Source organism: Orbicella franksi, chromosome 10, assembly GCF_964199315.1.
Source record: "Orbicella franksi chromosome 10, jaOrbFran1.1, whole genome shotgun sequence".
In the NCBI taxonomy this organism is placed as follows: Eukaryota; Metazoa; Cnidaria; class Anthozoa; order Scleractinia; family Merulinidae; genus Orbicella; species Orbicella franksi.
The window spans coordinates 5,696,878-5,715,369 of record NC_138154.1 but is presented as its reverse complement, the minus strand read 5'-3'; the positions used below and the strand labels follow the sequence as shown (position 1 = coordinate 5,715,369).

The 18,492-nt window shown below is 39.8% G+C and overlaps 2 protein-coding genes and 3 pseudogenes across 2 annotated transcripts in view; 4 read left to right on the top strand and 1 right to left on the bottom strand.

The window, feature by feature from the left end:
- LOC145501088 (uncharacterized) overlaps positions 1 to 18,492 on the bottom strand; it is a 461,598-nt gene that overhangs the window by 350,922 nt on the left and 92,184 nt on the right. The gene's annotated exons all lie outside the window — the stretch shown is intronic.
- LOC145501124 (uncharacterized) overlaps positions 1 to 18,492 on the top strand; it is a 198,112-nt gene that overhangs the window by 127,940 nt on the left and 51,680 nt on the right. The gene's annotated exons all lie outside the window — the stretch shown is intronic.
- Positions 917 to 2,549, top strand: LOC145500296 (uncharacterized; annotated as a pseudogene).
- On the top strand, positions 2,439 to 3,338 carry LOC145500050 (uncharacterized; annotated as a pseudogene).
- LOC145499794 (uncharacterized) lies at positions 4,460 to 7,885 on the top strand (annotated as a pseudogene).

Genomic DNA, 18,492 nt, shown 5'->3' with positions numbered 1-18,492 from the left:
AACGGACATTCTGTTACTATAGACAAAGAAGCAAAAGTGTACTGAAAAACAAAAGTCATGAAACTCCGACATGAGCTGGAAAGAGTTTGTCTTAAAGATTCCAAGTTACCAGTCATCGAAAGCGTGATTGAGCAGCTTTGGACAGCCCTGGAAAATGCACAGGAAGCTTTGGGGGAACTGACTGCATTCTATGTCAAGGTCAGAGATGAATCTGGAAAAAACGAAGCCATTGAAGAGTCGGAAACTGTTGAAAAAGAAGTACAGAGAGCGATTGAAGCTAGGCAAACTGTAATAAAAGCTTGCACGTGCAAAACCATAGATACAAGCCAGCCGATTAGCGTGAACATGGTGGATAGCTATGACCTGCAGCCTGCCCACCAGTATCAGCTGAACGAGAGTAACAGAAATCACGATGACTGAAGCCGATTCTTGAAGCTGTGAAAGGTCCCGACGTTCAGTGGTGACACACACAAGTTTGAAGATTTTTGGGCTCTCTTTACAAGTCTAGTAGACGAGTCAGCAGAGCCAGTGAATTTGAAAATGGCAAGACTACGACAATGCCTGACAGGGAATGTGTTGGAAGCCGTCCGTGGTCTAGGAGTCTCAGCTCTAGAATACGAAGAAGCCAAAGAAACATTAAAAACAAAATATGGCGGCATGCGCCAGCTTCTGCGAGCCTACATGGATCAACTAGAACAGATGCCATTAATCAGAAGTAAAGATATTCACGCTCTGGAGAGGTTTGCAGACCTTGTGCGGATCACAGTGGTAAAACTACAGGTGGAAGGAAAAGACGGGGACTGGCACTAGTTAGTTGCGATGTCAACCTGGTATCTTGGCGATAACACGCAACAAAACACAACAAAGAAATGTAGCAAGTTACGCGTGTTCTCCGGTTTTTCGGTCTTCTTCCAAAATGTTAGAGAGCAACTCCAATTCCGAAAGGAGCTACGATTCTGACGATTCAGAGTACAATTTTATCCCTGGCCACATCAACATTGGCAATATTGAAGTCGAAGACGATGAAAATTTAGGCAAAGAGCAAGTTTCCCAGCGAGACCCAGACAACTACAAACCCTATAAGGACAAGCCGATAGCAACTGAAGAGTGGCTTTCAGAATACAAAAAAAGGCAAGAAATGCAAGTTGAGTTTGAGCGAAAGCTCCAGGATTGTTACGATGGGAAACAACTCGTAAATTTGTGGTGGGTCAGACCTAGAGTGCAGTGTTTCTTGTATTGTTTGTTGTTTTTGACATCGATTAGTCAAGGCTTACTAACCGCTGGTTGCTCTACAGGTGCAAATGTGGTGCATGTAGTGCAGAGAATCTACAGAACCCGAACGAATTCCAGTGCTGCATGGAAATAGAAGAGTGTGTGGAGTGTCTATCTAGTGAAATGGTAATTGAAGAAGTAAGCACAAAGCTGAACTGTGTTACGCAGCATCCCAGATTCAGCCAAGTTTGCCTGCAAAAGTGGAGTTTGTGGTTGGCTGCTGATAAATACAAGACAAGAAATAAGACGAAGTATCGTCAGACTGGAACGGAAAACAGGTAAATAAACACTGTTTTCTTAATTTGCCTGTTTGCACTCACTGAGACTAACATGCTATTCTGATTGTGAAAATATTGAAGTTTGTATGCTGTCCAAATTCTTGCACACTGCACTTTTTGCATGTTAGTTGGCTTGTGTTCCTTTAAAACCCTTTTAGTTGACTTCTAGTTGTTAAAAATTCTCCACTAAGATATACCTCATTACTTCCAGATTGAGTACATTTTCCCACAAAAATATTTGTAAAACTTTAATTAGGATTTGCCTCAGATAGAAATTTTATTGCATTAAATTTATGGACAGATATTTGAGAGTTGTCAGAAAATTTTCCATGCATGCACTCTATCCAGAAAAATACCTCTTTCTACTGTACATACATATTTATACCCAAGAAACAAAACTGAGCTGGATACAAGTATTTTTAAAAATAAATCGAACAAAATATAAAATGAGCTAGAATGTAGAATTCTCTATTGTGACACTACCCTTTCATCTAAATAGCATTTTTTTTTCATAATAGGTTTCTGTGTGGTATTTCCTATTGAGAGTTTACTTGCCTTGTCCACGGATACTTGGGTGGGAGGAGGATACCTTTGCCTGCATGCACATACCATGTAATAAGAACAACATTTCCAGAGGAGAAATCTTCATACACTGGATTTGAAACTGAAGATGTTGAATGATGGAAAGCTCATAGACATTAATTGAACATTGTTTCATAGTTAAATAAACTGGAATATTTATATCTCTGAAGTTGTCATTTTGCTTCTTTAGATTACCTTCTGATTTTTTGGGCACGTGGTCACATTTTTGTGTCCTTTCATAGGCTGCTGACATGTGGAACAGTAGCGGGGCTTTCCTTTAGTGGCCTGTGGTGGCTGCTGGATTCCATGAGTCTCTGTAACTTAAAACAAATGATGTTTGTGTGATAAGCCATGCATTTAACTGAGATTCAGGGGATAATAAAGTGAGCCATTGAAGTCTTAAAAGTGCCCAACAATCTCAGCTGCAGGGTCAAGTGAGGATTGGTCATACTTCCTCACCCGTTGAGTCGACTATGTTGCGGCGACCAATGTCACAGGCAAAAACAAAGTAATTCAACTACTCGAATGCTGCGATGAACAGCTTCGCAAAGACCTCACACGAAACGCAGGAGGCTCCCTCACCAACAAGACTGCTGATGAAGTTATGGAGGCCATTAAAAAACTTGCCGTGGGGGAGGAGAACACAATGATTGCCCAGGTTCAATTGCACAACATGCGCAGGACCGGGACAAGACGATTCGTAGTTTTGGTGCCCACCTTTGCAGCCAAGCTGGCATCTGCAAGTTTCTAGTCACCTGCCCTGGTTGCACTAATGAGGTTAATTACCCGGAGAATGTTTTGCGCGATGTCCTAACACGCGGCCTGGCTGACAGTGAAATTCAACTAGAACTGCTAGGAGAAAGGAATCAAGACATGACCCTTGAAGAAGTCTCCCAATTTATTGAGGCAAAAGAGGCTGGAAAACAATCCGCTGGGCACCTGTCACAAAGCCTAGGTGTAGATGCTGCAAGTAGCCAATACCCTCGTGCCAAACAGGATGGCATCAAGCAACGCAAAGTTGGAGACAACAATGATTTGTGCTCCTACTGCAACAAGCGTGGCCATGGCAAGAGCGCCCTGACCAGGATACGAAGAAATGACTGCCCCGCTTATGGCACAAGCTGTGACCAGTGTGGGCAACCGAACCATTTCACTAGCAATACATTCCTATAAATGAGAAGGCTATCATTTTTGGTGCAAACTGGTTAAGTGTAGAGTGAAAGCCCTCCGAGCAGCTGGTTTGTGCCTCAGGTGAGGTCTGTTTGATCCCACTGACCAGGGAAGCATTGTTCAGGGCAGAGCACATTTTCTCATATACTGGGGAATCTATGACAATAAACAAACAACTCTGTTAATATTTTGCATACACGCTTAATCACTGGAGCCCCGTATCACTTGCTTTGTTATCTCAAAGTGCACTTTCTTATCACTTCCATGGAGAGGGGTGGTGGTGTTTGTGTAAGGGGAGGGTGCAGGGTAAGTGGATATTTCCAGGAACTACATCATGTATATGTAATTCAACTATTACACTACCTTTTTCAAGCCATGTCCTGTCTTTTATTTCACCATGATTGCATCTGTTATAAAGTGGATCATCTAAATTATCGTGCTTGTTAATAACATGACTCAAGAAAGATTTAAGTGGCAGTCCCGCTAAAAGCGGTCCACTCGACTTCGGGACCAAAAATAGTTTTCCTTCATTTTTTGTCAGTGAAAAGGGTTTGGCACATATAAGTAAAAAAGCAATTAATTATTTTCCAATTCCTAATTTTTGCTTTGCTACGAGCCAAAATTGAATTTTCGCCGAACTGAGGTTGCCAACCATGATCAGACAGGTAAAATTCACCGATTTTGTAAAGCATGCCACGTCCCCTAAAATGCAGCTCACGGAATTTCGTTTTCACACGAATTCTAAGGTACATTCATTACTTTGACTGACAAAATATGAAAACTGTTCGGAAAATTCTAAACTTACTAGCGAGGCTGGAAGACACCCTACTCTGAGGCCTTTGATCACATACTAAAATTTAGCCAAATTTGAGAGAGGAAATATCAAAAGTTGGGTCTAAATGAAGGCTAAAAAGCACATCACAGTAAATTTCTTACCTTAATAAACTGTTCTATAAGTTCAAACCGGAGGGTATCTCCTTTCACTGCATGCGAGATCAGATTAAAATCTGCCACAGTCAGTGTATTTACATAACTATTGCTCGTGACAAAACTCATTTGCATAACCCTTGCGCTCAGTGAAAATACTTCTTCTGCCATTCAGGTTCATTTGTTCACCTTCTGAGTAGTGGTAAATAGCTTCCTTTAAGGAGGCTTGATAGTCGAAAAATCGCAAAATTTTCTTATTTTAGAAATATATTTTTTTGCCATCTACAAACATTCTAGTCTCACAAAAATAATCTTTTTTATCCATTTTATTATGATTTCCCTGGTTTTTTAAGCCTTATCTGAAACTGTTTCTTCGGTTGCTATGGAAACCACAATTGTTTATGCATCTGTTTTCGGCAAAATCCCTCGATTGCCAGCTGTTGTTTTGCTGAAAAATTGCTGTTTGAGGGACCTGAGTAAATTCCGAAGCCTGGTAACTAGTTTAGAGCTGATAGAGGATATTTTAGTGCACCTACATGAAGTAATTAGCGTTGGAAAGTAGCGTGTTTGGAGTTTGCGATTGTTTTTGAAATTTACCTCGAGATTTGTAGTGAATTATGCCTCCAAAAAGAAAGTTTAGAAACATCAGATGGAAGAAAAGGAAGTTTACGGGAAACAAGTACACAAGAGAAGTGAATTTGAAGGATAATCCGATCGAGAATGAGCAGGAATCTATGGAACAAAGTGAAGAGTCTGACAATGGAGATGTCACTCGTGCAAAAGAAACCAAGCGACAATCTTCAGATCAAACCGAAGTTAGGTTGCTGCCTGCTTCTATAAGAAAGCTAGATGAGGATTCTGGCGATTCTCAAGAAAGCTCAAACGAGTGGGAGCCAGAAGAACCGGAAGGTTTTCGGTTTATTGACATCGCTGCTCTCGCTGAAGTCTTTTGTTCTCTCTGGTGCCCGCTTTGCAGGTATGGTTGCATAGTTTTTGAAGAAGATCAGAATTCCAAGAAGGGTTTTGCGACTCTTCTCCTAAAGTGTGCCTCTTCAAAGTGCAAGTACTCGAGCAGTTTTTATTCTTCTAGTAAAGTGGATGGAGGTCAAGCTTTTGAGGTGAACAGGAGAGTTGTTTTGGCATCAAGAAACATTGGAGTTGGACACCAAGGCCTGGCAAAATTTGCTGGTGTCATGAACATGTTGCCACCCATGAATGAGAATTCTTATAGGGATCATGTTTCTGCTGTTTGCAATGCTGCACAGACTGTAGCCACGAAAAGCATGACAGATGCTGCTGAAGAAGCAAAACAATTTTATGAGCCAGAAACGGATGGGATTTTTAATATTGGAGTGTCTGGAGATGGGACCTGGAGGAGATGTGGCTACTCACCGGCATATGGGGTTGTTGCAGCCTTATCAACAGTGACTGGGAAAGCGTTTGATGTGGAAGTGATGTCAAAGGAGTGTAGAGAACGCATGGGATGGAGAGCAAAGGAAGGAACTGTTGAGTTTTGAGTGTCGTGGGAAGGACATCAACACCGTTGCCAAGCGAATCACTATGGTTCCTCAGGATCAATGGATGCTACTGGCATGCTTTCAATTTTCCAACGTTCTGTGGAAAATTATTCTGTGCGCTACACTGAATTTCTCGGGGATGGAGACAGCAAAGCTCGCAAACTAATTGTGGAACAAGCTGTTTTATGGAGATGTTGAGGTAAAAAAGCTTGAATGTGTGGGCCATGTCCAGAAGCGATTAGGTTCAAGACTTCGTTCACTGAAAAAGCGAGCAGGGCGCCTTGAGGATGGAAAGACTCGTGGTGGCACTGGACGGCTGTCAGAATCACGTATAAAAAAACTCCAAGTTTACTATGGAAATGCTCTAAGAGATAACACCCATAACTTAGAAGTCATGCAGAATGCTGTGATGGCAATCTGGCATCACAGTCAGTCAACGGATGAGAGTCCAGATCATGACCTGTGTCCAGATGGAGAAAACTCTTGGTGTGCATTTCAGAGAGACATTGCTAAAGGAACTTCTGATTATAAGCATGAGCACCCACTTCCAAAGGCTGTAGCAAATGCTATTTTGCCCACATTTGAAGCCTTGTCCGATGAAGATCTTCTTGCACGCTGTCTTCATGGGGGCGCTCAGAACCAAAATGAGGCCATCAATGCCCTCATCTGGCAGCGGGCAACTAAAGAAACTCACTCTGGTTTAGCAGTGGTGGAGCTTGCAACATTTCTTGCTGTGTCTCACTTCAATGATGGTGTAAGCTCCATTTCAGTCCTACAAGAGCTTGGAATTGAGCCAGGAGCACACCGTACGCGGGCGTGCAAAAAACTTGATTACAACCGGATTCGGCATTCACGGCGGAAGAGCACAGAAGGTGGAAAAAGAAGGCAGAAACAGCTTCACAACTTCAAGAAAGGATATATAGATCATTTGGATCCCTTGGAGGGTGTGCACTATGAAGCTGGTGCCTTTTAAGGCTACCCAAGATACTTAACTCCTTCCAGAAAGACTCTGGTCCACTTTATTTGTATTTTTCTCATTTTCCCGATTTCTGAGGATTTTAAACCTTGTGTCAGTGATATCTCAAGAAATATTTTAGATATGGCAATGAAATTTTCACAGAGTTTTACTCACTAATAGAACTGTGCAATGACCTATTTGTATGACTTGTGTTGTTTTTTAAACTGAGTAATTGCATTTTATATGAAAGGACCCTGAACACTTTTATTGTCTCCTTTGAAAAGGGACAGTTCATGACTGTATTGGAGTATGTGCCTGAAAATAGGTCGTTGCACAGCTGTAAAAGGGTACTACAAGCCCGCAAAATTTTAGCTCCATAGTAAGTAATAGAGCAGAGATATATTTGCCACAAATATAGTCATTATTAGGCAGTCGGAAATGGGTGTGGTACTTTTAGAGGGTGGGGCTCCTCTGGAATTTTACGCATGCACCCCAGCTTAGAGAAAAGTAACACCTTAGACCTACTTCTTTTTGTGGAACATTCAAAATGATAAGACTATAAATGTAACTGTTCGAAAAAATGTAGCCAAAAAGTCCATTTTTAGACTATCGAGCCTGTATACATTGTAGGTCCAGGTTTGAGGTAAAGGTGTCGTTGAAGTTGATCAATTCTCAAGACTTGCGACAATCCAAAAGTAAACAATGGTGGTTGCACAATTCGGCAGTTGCCGAATTCCCAATAAATCATGCTGCAGAAGTATCACTGGGAGAACTTGAAGAAAGTCAAAAGTGGCCATTTACCATTGAGCGGCAAATGAGTCCCGTACTACTGGGAGCTGCAAATAGGAAAATGTTTATAAGGTAAGCTTAATTAAGCTTAATTTCAAAAAATACCTAGCTCTGATCGGTTGACACTGGGAATGCAAATGACACGCTCGAATGGAACTGTGTTTTCGGATGAATGGGCCTTACCTGACTTTCGTTTTCTACTTGATGTTTCAGTGTCATTCTGCTATCGTGCTTAAGTTTGTGAGTAAATTAACTATGATCGATCCGCTCAAAGTTTGACTATCTTGAACGTTGCTTTGGTGACAATGTCACACGCAAACACAGGGACCCCATGTTCGCAAATCATGTTAGACTGTATCGGGTATCATAAAATTCGATATCGTAAAAATGTTGCGGGTAAAATCTAAATTTTAAGTTCAAAATAAATGAGAACTTAGCTCAATCGTTTTCTTTAGACATCCATAATTTACAGCTCCAACTTGCAAATCGAGGGAAAATAGTTTTATTTTCTGCAAGCTGCTCCATACTAGATGTCTTGTATTCTGCAATGCCCGTTTTTCCTGACAAGTTAGATTAAGCGGGTATAGGTGAACGTTGTACTGAAGGGAAAGTATATTGGTTTGTAGGTGGTCCTTAAATTCATATTTTTTTCCTTTAAAAAAAAAAGAAAAATTAAAGAGAAGAGAAGACGCCTGATTGTAGGTTAGAGTTGGAATGAGGGGGTTTTTCCCAGGGCTAAAATATCAGTCAAGAACTGTTGCGTGAGTGCTGTTGGATGCTTTATGCTCCACCAAACGGCGTGAAAAAGAATGATAAATAAAAGGGAAAACTCAACAGGAACAGGAAGTGCTAATTTGAATTGTCAACAAAAGATGGGTATGAAATTGAAAAAGGAAATAGGAACGGGGATATGGGAACGTCAATACTGAGCGATAATTGGGAAAAAAAATGGAAAAGAAGTTTAGAAAACTGACTTAAAACAACGTGAAATTTTTCTTCCTGGTTACGGCTATCTTTTAGGTTCGGGTCCAGTATTTCTGATCCATGTCGGATTTTAGTGTCTGGTTTCTAGTTTCCATTTTTCTTGTGAAAATACTAACTGGGTTTAGAAGAAAAGAAAGGTATGCAACGACGTTTGCGCAATGTCGTCAGCGAAAATAGCAGTTTGCTTTCTGGAAAGCAAGGATGGTAGTGGCTGCGGTGATTTCAGGGGGGCTAATGCCCTAACATCTCTTCTTGAATGTCACGATGACATATCAGCCCATTTGAAGCACTTTCACCTTCCTAACGAAGATGTACTTGAATACCAGATGATCTTGGCTCGTGCAGGTCACTTTTGCTTAAGGGAGGAGAAAGTTCGAGAGATGTTTGTGTGCCTGAAGCATCAAGGCCGCCTGGGAAAATACTGGTACTGCAATAAAAGTGTTTGTCAGCACCCTGAACATAAGGGCAAGCTCGAAGGAGTGAAAGGAGATCGTGTTTTCAATGTACGGCTTGCCAAAGATGTCTTTGATGTTTTTGGGATTATAATTGCAATCGGATCACGTGAGTATCATTTTAATTCTGGAAGAAGCTTTCGTTTATTATAAAACTAGCACAACCATAAGATTATTAGAGGGTATTCTATGCCGCTGCAAAAAAAAGAACAAAACAAAACAAAACAGAAAGAACACCTGATCGCAGGTTCGACCGTAATATTTCTTGGTCGCTTAAAAAGTCAACAAATGTAATCAAATTAAATCAAGCAGCCAATGAATTTTACCTGGTCCCACGACTGCAATTTTGCAAAACCAAAGCGCTGGTGTTAAGAAGGAAATAAAAAGAACAACTCTCAGAGCAACGACGAATAATGTGTCTTTGAGATGCTTGCCTTAACAAGAGTACAGCTTTTTTATCTTAAACAATGTGTTTCGTGACTAAACATTGGCATCATTCCGAAAGCGATGGCACACGATCAGGCTGCCTGTGCAAAAATGTTCTCTGCGTGGAGAGGGTGGGGAAGGGTGAAGAAAAGGGGAAAATGGTATCCCTGGCAAAGATGATTTAAGGCAGGGTTAGGTTACGTTTGACGTTAGGAAAGCGCAATGAGAGAAAAGCTCTGTATCAGTTACTTTTGCCAGTCCCTCTCCTCTTGCGAGTTCATATACCGTACTTTCTCGGTTAAACGCCAAGTCCCAAATAAACGCTGGGTCTCCAAGGTGGAGTGGGTGCAAGTTCCTGTCAAAATGTAATAAATTCTAAGTTCAGGGCGCATTTCTGGCCTACGATAATATAAACTGGAGCAAATTGAAAAGTCAGAAATATATTAAGTTTATCTCGTACTTTGTTTGTTCACATTTCCTGGTGGTGTATGTACAGTAGAGAACAATCACTTTTCTACATGAATTTTTAGCCATCTGTAACAGCTGTAGAAAGCTGCACAGTAGCAAATTGAAGAGTGAATGGCTTTGGCTGAGGACACCGAGGAAAGAAAGTGGACGCGTGGAAGATGAACATCATGGTGTCGTAACAGAGTTGACAAGGTACTAAAAATGTTGCTAATGGTAAAATCCTACGAGAAACGATGGGGCCCCTTAGGGTCCCCTTAGGCATCCATGCTTCAGGAATTTCAATTCTACTATCCCTGTTGATGTTATTAGGGTGAAGTCTTATGTGAATAAGTGGAATTGAAATTCCTGAAGCATGGGTGCCCACGATCAAAAAACACAACAACAGGAGAATGGTACAACAGTGGACCACTGAGGGAACAGCTACTCGCTGGAACAATGGAACAATAGGAGGATTGAAATGCACCAATCACAGCCGACCTTTGTGATATAAATGCTACCGTGCAATCGGTCGACCTTATCGCCTGAAGAAGACTAGCAGTAAGCGGTCAAAACGTCACGATCTACATCTCAAGTGACAACATCATGAGAAACGATAATACACTTCATTACGTTCGTGGCATTAAAATAACTTGTGGCAAATATAAAGAAGTCAGTGAATTTAATTATAGACATTATAGAGTGATCTCAAATAATGAAATTTATTCTGTTTTGTTTCCCACCTCACCACCATTTGTAACCCTGCCGCCAATTGTGCCAAGAAGTCAAGTCCTCATGCATTCACCTTTTCAAGAAACTTGGAACTCTGTGACCAGCCGCTATGAACTGCTCAACTCTGCTGTCATCACCAGTTCTCTGTCTTTCTCCTTCTTCGCAAACCACACCTGTTCTCTGCTTCCATCTCCTATGTCATCTATGTATCTGCCATCCCCACATCGTCATTCGTCCTTCTGAACAACAAATCTAACTGCCTCAATGCATTTAAGTTCTATGTCCGCTTCATCAAGTTCCACGCCTGCTACTTCATTGCACTCAACAGTTCATCTGCAGTCCAGGACTACTATCACACCACAATCCACGTCACAAGGCCTCATTCTTTGAATTTCTTTAATGTTTGCAGTTTTTATTTTACTTCTGCCTTGGTTTTGTATCCATTATCACGCTGCCCGAAATAACAGCTACCCACTCCTAGCCAAGACACTATCACAATAAATTATTCCGTTACAGCAATTTCCAGCCTCTGAACCCATGCAGTCCATCACCTCTGCCACTGTCTTTTCCAGCCAAGAACAAGGACATATACATATACAAAAACACAAAAGGAATTACCCTTTATGCAGTGTCAGACCTGTTTTAGCAATACTGTTATTTTAGTTGTGTGGTGTAAATGACATTGCAAAAGGCCCTCTTGAAGGCCCTCTAGACACTTGAACACTGCGAGTTTTTGCGTTACATAATTCATTGTGTCATATATGTATTATGTTCAGCTTTCTTGTGCGAGCCTGCAATGCTTGTGGTTGCCTCGTGGTTACAGTTGGCCGCCATGTTTTGTAAGGACAGAGATTTGGTGATTAAAGCCTAGTATTTCTGCAGGCAATCGTCTTTTCTCATTTACAACAAGTTGCATTCTAAACTCTGAAATTTATCTACTTATTGATACCACGTGATAACAGTTAATCGAACATTCGATTTGGTGCAAGTAGTTACCTTAGTTATTAAATTTGCATTTCGACCAAGTTCAAATATATGAATTTTATGCTTTTTAACTGATTGGCCTGTGAGAACACACACCTTTGTGTGTATGTATGTGTGAAAAAAGCTGGAAAAGGCAAATTTTGGTCAACCTTTAATTTTCATTGTCAGTGATTGGTACGTCATCAGAACAATCGCTAAATATAGAAATCAACACTCAGCTCTCGAGTCAAACTCAACACTATTGTCAGCTTTTATGCTTTTCATCTTATACAAATTGATAAGTTGATAAGGTTTACATCTACCAACATCTTGCATCTAGCTTTTGCTAATATTTTCATGGTGAAAATAGAACATGAAATACTGAGACAAAGTAACACAACACCCATCTTTTGGAAAAGATTTATTGATGACATCATGTCAAAACAGATAATCGTGGCTTTTTCTACTCCTGGGCTACCGTGCCTAGCTTGGTAACCATCACTTGGCACTAGGTACCAGTCCTACACTATCCCCTTCTTGGAAAGGACCATGTCCCCAAACAAAATGTCAGCAAAAATCTACATTGAAATTTAAGGGCCATCCGACAGGTCCTAACTCGATGACAGACTAGAAGTCTAAATGATAGTCCTGCACCCAAGCGGGTGCACGTCTTTCCCTTTGTGACCTTCGGGGTCCGGGCTCCTCGGAGGGGGCTTCGACATCAGTATTCATCGGGAAAACGTCATCTTCCAGGATGATTATTCCAGGACCATTGGCAACCTTTGTCGTAGAAGGAAGCGAGACTCCAGTAGGTACTGGATCACCCACAATCCAGCTTTCATCCCTGTCACAAGTCCCGTTGAAGGGTTTCAGCTGGTTGAAATGTACTACCCTCCTCTTGACCCTGGCGTAGCTTCCAGCGAACCCAGCTGTACTAAGCAGACAGCTTTGTTATTGTGGGTATTCATTATAATACTTGTGGTTCCCCTGAGAATTCTAAATTTCCCAGTTTTCTCACCGCACAACACCAAGATGACTGCGTCAAAGCGGTCACGCAAGTTAAAGAAAGAGACTAAATCAGTGATTTTTAGAAATCTAAATAGTTAATGAATAAAGAGCAGTATTTAGGTGAATGCTTACTGGTTTATGTGGCTTAACTATCAGACGTAAATTCCAGATGTTTTCATTGATTTCGTGCCCTTCCGGTGGACACAATATAAGGACTTATCTAAATGTATGTCTAAGAGTTTGACTGATAACTCTAACACATAATACCGCACAGAACTGAGACTCGCACAAGTAGATTATTATCATTAAGCACTTTTCTCTTTCTTATTTTCTTACAGGTTTATATGGGACAGGTGTAAGTTTTTTTTCCTCAGAAACTAATGTTTGCTTCAGTCATTTAGAAACCTGTAAACTGGTTAGTTTCTCGCACCGATTAATGTGACATAGGACGGTCATTACAAGAATTACACGACATTAGACCTTGTTAGTTCATGTCGACAGACATAAACTTAAATCGTAGTAACAAGAATTTTGCAATTTGCAATTTTGAATTGTTTATGGATTAGATAAGCTTTGTCTGGCAATCCCTGAAACTTTTCTTTTTTGGCAGTGATAATGATAGACAAGTTTTGTGCATTGCTTTTACTGTGTGTAAGTTGTATTATGATAAAAAATAATTGACTTTTATAACTTATTCGTTAATTTCCTAGCTCCAATGGAAAGCAAGTTATGCAATTGCTTCGCACCCCCCATGTAACTCTTGTGGACATCCGTCTGTAGGTGTCTACCTGCCTTCAATGTCTGCAAGATAAACAAATAAAGCCGCCCTTTTTACTTTTTCTCACTATATTAAACATTGTCAACTTTATTTTTTTTGTTTGGCTTTATTCACTGTCATGCAGCATGTGCATAGTTGTTTGAGGTTTTGACGAACTCTTTACCATGCCCTGTCTCTATCTCCCTATCTCTCTATCTCTCTGGGTGTGGTTCCTATGTCCACTTTTAATGCTCTTACATGCAACATTAGTGGTAACTGTGAACAAAAGAATGGCTTGAATGCGAAGGTGAATTAATCAACATGACACGAGTGTGGGACAAAGAAAAATTCTGAGTCCCTGACAGGAATTGAACCCATGACCTCCACCGGGCGGGTGCTCTATCCACTGAGCTACGAGAACTCATGGAGAGCAAGGTCATTTAACTGAGTTCACATATGACAGGTGTCCTGCATACTGCTAGGATCAACGCTATCGAAGTCATCGTGAGTAGTGATAAATTAATAAAGATGGTGAATTTTAAGCTTGGTAATGAAATGTGAAGGTGAATTAATCAACATGACACGGGCGTGGGACAAAGAAAAATTCTGAGTCCCCAACAGGAATCGAACCCATGACCTCCTGAACACTGGGCTGGCACTCTATCCACTGAGCTATGAGAACTCATGGAGAGCAAGGTCATTTAACTGAGTTCATATGTGACAGGTGTCCTGCATACTGCTAGGATCAACGCTATCAAAGTCATCGAGAGTAATGATAAATTAATAAAGATGGTAATGAAATATGAAGGTGAATTAATCAACATGACATGAGCATGGGACAAAGACCGTCCCATGCTCGTCCGTGAGACAGTGTTCAGGAGGTCATGGAATTGATTCCTGTCGGGAACTCTGAATTTTTCTTTGTTCCATGCTCCATGAGTTCTTGTAGCTCAGTGGATAGAGCGCCTGCCCGGTGTTTGGGAGGTCATGGGTTCGATTCCTGTCGGGGACTCAGAATTTTTCTTTGTCCCACACTTGTGTCATGTTGATTAATTCACCTTCACATTTCATTACCGAGCTTAAAATTCACCATCTTTATTAATTTATCAAAAGGATAGCTTGGTTAAATTGTTTTATTTTCGAACATCTACATAATTTGATTGCCTTGTACACGAAAGATGCGTGGCACTCTAGCATGGCAACTTAAAAAAAAACTTCAGCGATGGAGCTCCTGGTGGTTGATTGGCACCTGTCAATCAAGACAGTAAGCAGACCGTCCAGCTTCAGACGCTTAAAGGTCACGATCACACGGTGAAACTTGGGTGAAACACGCTGTGTTTTACTTTCTTCCTTAAGTTGTCGATAAAATTAAACGGAGCATAAAAGAGAAGTCATGGACTTCAGAAGGTCACTATTTGTGTGTGGTTTGACTTGGGATTCAATACCAACTGTTGATAGCCTGAAGGAATACTTCACGTGTAAGTACATGTACTTCGTTTATTTCTTTTGTATCTATGCTTAGGCTTGAACGGGGAAGGGACTGGAGGCTGGGCATAGCTGCAGATTTGTCCTTGATATATTTGACCATTGTAGTGGTCGTATAAGACACTAGTAAAAAAGTAAGACTTTGTTTGGTAAAAAAAAACTCAGTCACCTTGCAAGCATCTTGACTTAAAGCGTCCATAGTTGATCGCTACTGAGATATTCTGACTGATTAGAGAACAATGTTCCGATCAATTTCAAAAAACCCTTTATAGTCAGGGGGGAGGGAGGAAAATTGGGTGGGGGTATGCGGCCTGCTTCCCAAAATCCTTGCCCTATTCATGACCAAAATCTGCGATTTCCCCTAACCTATTTATGACCTGACCAAAAACTGGATACCCTATTTATGACCTGATCATTTAATCGATACCTTGTTTCAGACTTGCCTTACAATTAGTCAACTAGTTCAGACCGATGTTAAGGCATTGTGAAGGGCTTTGGTTCATGTTCTTATCGATAATGATGAAAAAGTAGATTCTTATAAAAGGCAACATACCCATTCAAGACTACCTCGGAACTTTTTCTGAGTCAATGTAATATTACACAGACTAATCACACACGTCATTCTTTCATCGGGTGAAGAGATATTACCATTTTGTGCAGTAATTCCACTTCATTCCGCCACTCAAGGCTGTTCTTTTTATATGGAAACAGAAAAAAACAGGCCATCAGATTTTTTGAACAAAATTTAACCAAAAAGATTGGAATTTTTTTTAGCTTTCTTTAATTGTATTAAAAATCCATTTTCTGTACAGGGAATGGCTCACTTCTCAACAGAAGAGTTAACTTGGAGACAGCAGATGCCAGTGGAAATTGGGTGGGATGGTTCGTGAGAACCATTATCACCTTCAATAAAAACAACATGGAATACACGATACCCTTCGATGGTTTTGATGACTCGCACAATATCGTGGTGCAAGAAGATGAAATTCCTTCGGAAGACATCGCAGTTTTATGATAAACGGCAAAATAAAATATATCATATGTGTGTGGACTGAGAAAGATTACTCATCTCAATCTTTATTAGTGCTCTCCATTTTCAAAGTACATGCAATGCAATGATCCCTATTTCTATAACCTCCTGGTAACTAATAAAAGCCAAATGTTACGTCTCTTGCATTTGGTTCACTCGAACAATGTAACCTCGCCCCTGATTTCCTGAAACCTCGATTACTCTAAACACTCCTAAACTCTTACCAATCAGTGGCTCCTAATCTTCAAATTTAATCGTCTTCTTTGAACTTAATCCCAATTTAAAAAAATACATCAATTTTAATTAATCAAAATTAAAGCATATTTCATGTAAACTTACCCCTGAATTGGCCTCAATTTGCTATTGGAAGAAATGTTTTTTTTGTCATTTACAGTATTGAGTACACCTGCAATATACTAGCAAACAAATCGGGTGAAAATTCCATTTCTTTTCTGCCAGTTTGTCATTTAGTATTCAATATACTAGTAAAACAATCGGGTGAAAAAGCCCATTTCTTTTCTGCCAGTTTGTCATTCACTGCTATTGAATATACATCTAATATACTAGTAAAACAATTGGGCAAAAAATCCATTTCTTTTCTGCCAGTTTGTCATTTACTGGTATTTAACATACATCTAATGTACTAGTAAAACAATCAGGCGAAAAAGCCCATTTCTTTTCTGCCAGTTTGTCATTTACTAGTTTTGAATACACGTCTAATATACTAGTAAAACAATCGGGCAAAAAAGTCCATTTCTTTTCTGCCAGTTTGTCATTTATTAGTATTGAATATACATGTAATATACTAGTAAACAAATCGGGCAAAAAACTGCATTTCCTTTTTTGCAAGTTTACAATTTACTAGTATAGGACTGAATTATCTTTTTGCAGTTAATAAAATTGTCACTGTTAAAGTTTTTTGCAAATAAGTTTTTTATTGGTACTAGTAAAGCTTTTCAGAAACTTTGCACATATCTGATTACCTCAAAAATACTGTTAACTTTAAAAACCTAAAATTCCCAAAGAAAGGTAACCAAATGAAAGAAACATGACAGAAAGTTCAATAACAATAAAGTTTCATTCAAGATGAGGCAAACAAAATGTTCAGACATGCTTTGCTGCATGACAGCATGTTCAAATTAATTCTTTACGCTAAAGCGAAAGCTTAAATTTTTGTTGGCCGTGGCTTTAGTAGTCGTTCAAGAATTAGAATTAAACTTCAAAGTAATACTGTGCATTACCACTTTTGTTTTCTAAAGACCAGGAAGCTGTTTTAAATCTGCGATATGTATTCAAAACCCACTTGAAAGCGCAACGACTTTATAAACACAAGGTTGTATTTGAATAAGAAGCGATTTTTCTAAGCGTTTAACTATAAAAAATTGCAATAAAATATTTCTAAGCATATTAAGAAAGTTAAAAATTTTTTGTTTAAAAAACGACGACATTTCGACGTTGAGCTAATGTCATTATCAAGTCAAAATGATAGTTGATAAAAAATGTATAAATAGTCAGTAAAACAATAGTTCAATGGATGTGCTAAAATGTATAAATTAAACAAAGAGTTTCGCACAGATGGAGTCAGTTTGTGTGTTCAAGCTTGGATTCTGTTCGTTTATGCAAAGCATCTCATAGATGAGGCAATCAAATTTCTCTTGGCACTTTTGGAGAATTCGAAACTGGCTTTCGTTGGGGAGGCTTATGTCCCCATGGGCTTCCAAAAAGTGTTTTCCAGTCGCCGAGTTTTTATGTTGAGCAATACGTTGGTGGAGGTGTCGGGCTGTGTAGCCGACATACTCTGCATCGCACAGATCACATGAAAATAAATAAACCACGCATTGTTAATTAGTTTTGTTATTAAATTACTTAAACTACATGAAATATCATTGAGGCAGTAACGACCCATTTCGTCTTGGTGTAAAAAACACAAAATGTGAAAATTTGTTTGAATTACGAGGCCTCATATTCATGAAAGTTTTAATTTTTACTAAACTATGCATATGTTAAAAGAACTACCAGCTAACTTGTCCTTGTCCTTCAGCTGGCAGTATTTTGTGCCAGTCTGAACCCACCCAAGCCACCTTGCTTTCAGAGAAGTTGATGCCAAACTGTTTTTGGAGCTTTTTGCCAAGCTTTGGTGCTGCAAGTTTGTCATTCTTCTCCATTTCAGCATCAATCAAGTTCAATACTTCTGGCATGACAGTTTCATTTGGACGACCTGGTAGAGGGAACAGTCATTCAATAAATTTTAACAGGAAAAACATAACTAGCCAATTAGGCATTAATAGAATTCCAATACATTTTAAAAAGCCAATAAGTATCAAGAAATTTGGATCCACCATTAACAATGAAAAAATTTAAATACTCAGCAGTCAATCAATGACAAGGAATTTGGATCTGTTTCTAAACAAAGGACCTGTTACAAGTGCTATAAAAGCACCCTACCACTTTAAAAACACCATAGTAATTTGATTACTCTGACAATCACCACGTGCATCATTATCAGCAAAACGCCTTTGTTGAAATGGCCACCAGAAAATTATGTCGCAAGGCACAATCACCTTTAAAGGCACTGTTTTATTTCCCTGAAGAGGGTAAGACTTGCATTGCTCCTACATGCTTAATTTTGGAAAAGAAAGCAGCTGCAGTTTGCATGGATGTCACTGTTAACTGGCAAGGGGAGTATGTTCCTGCTAAAATTGTTGGACTGAGTGGTAA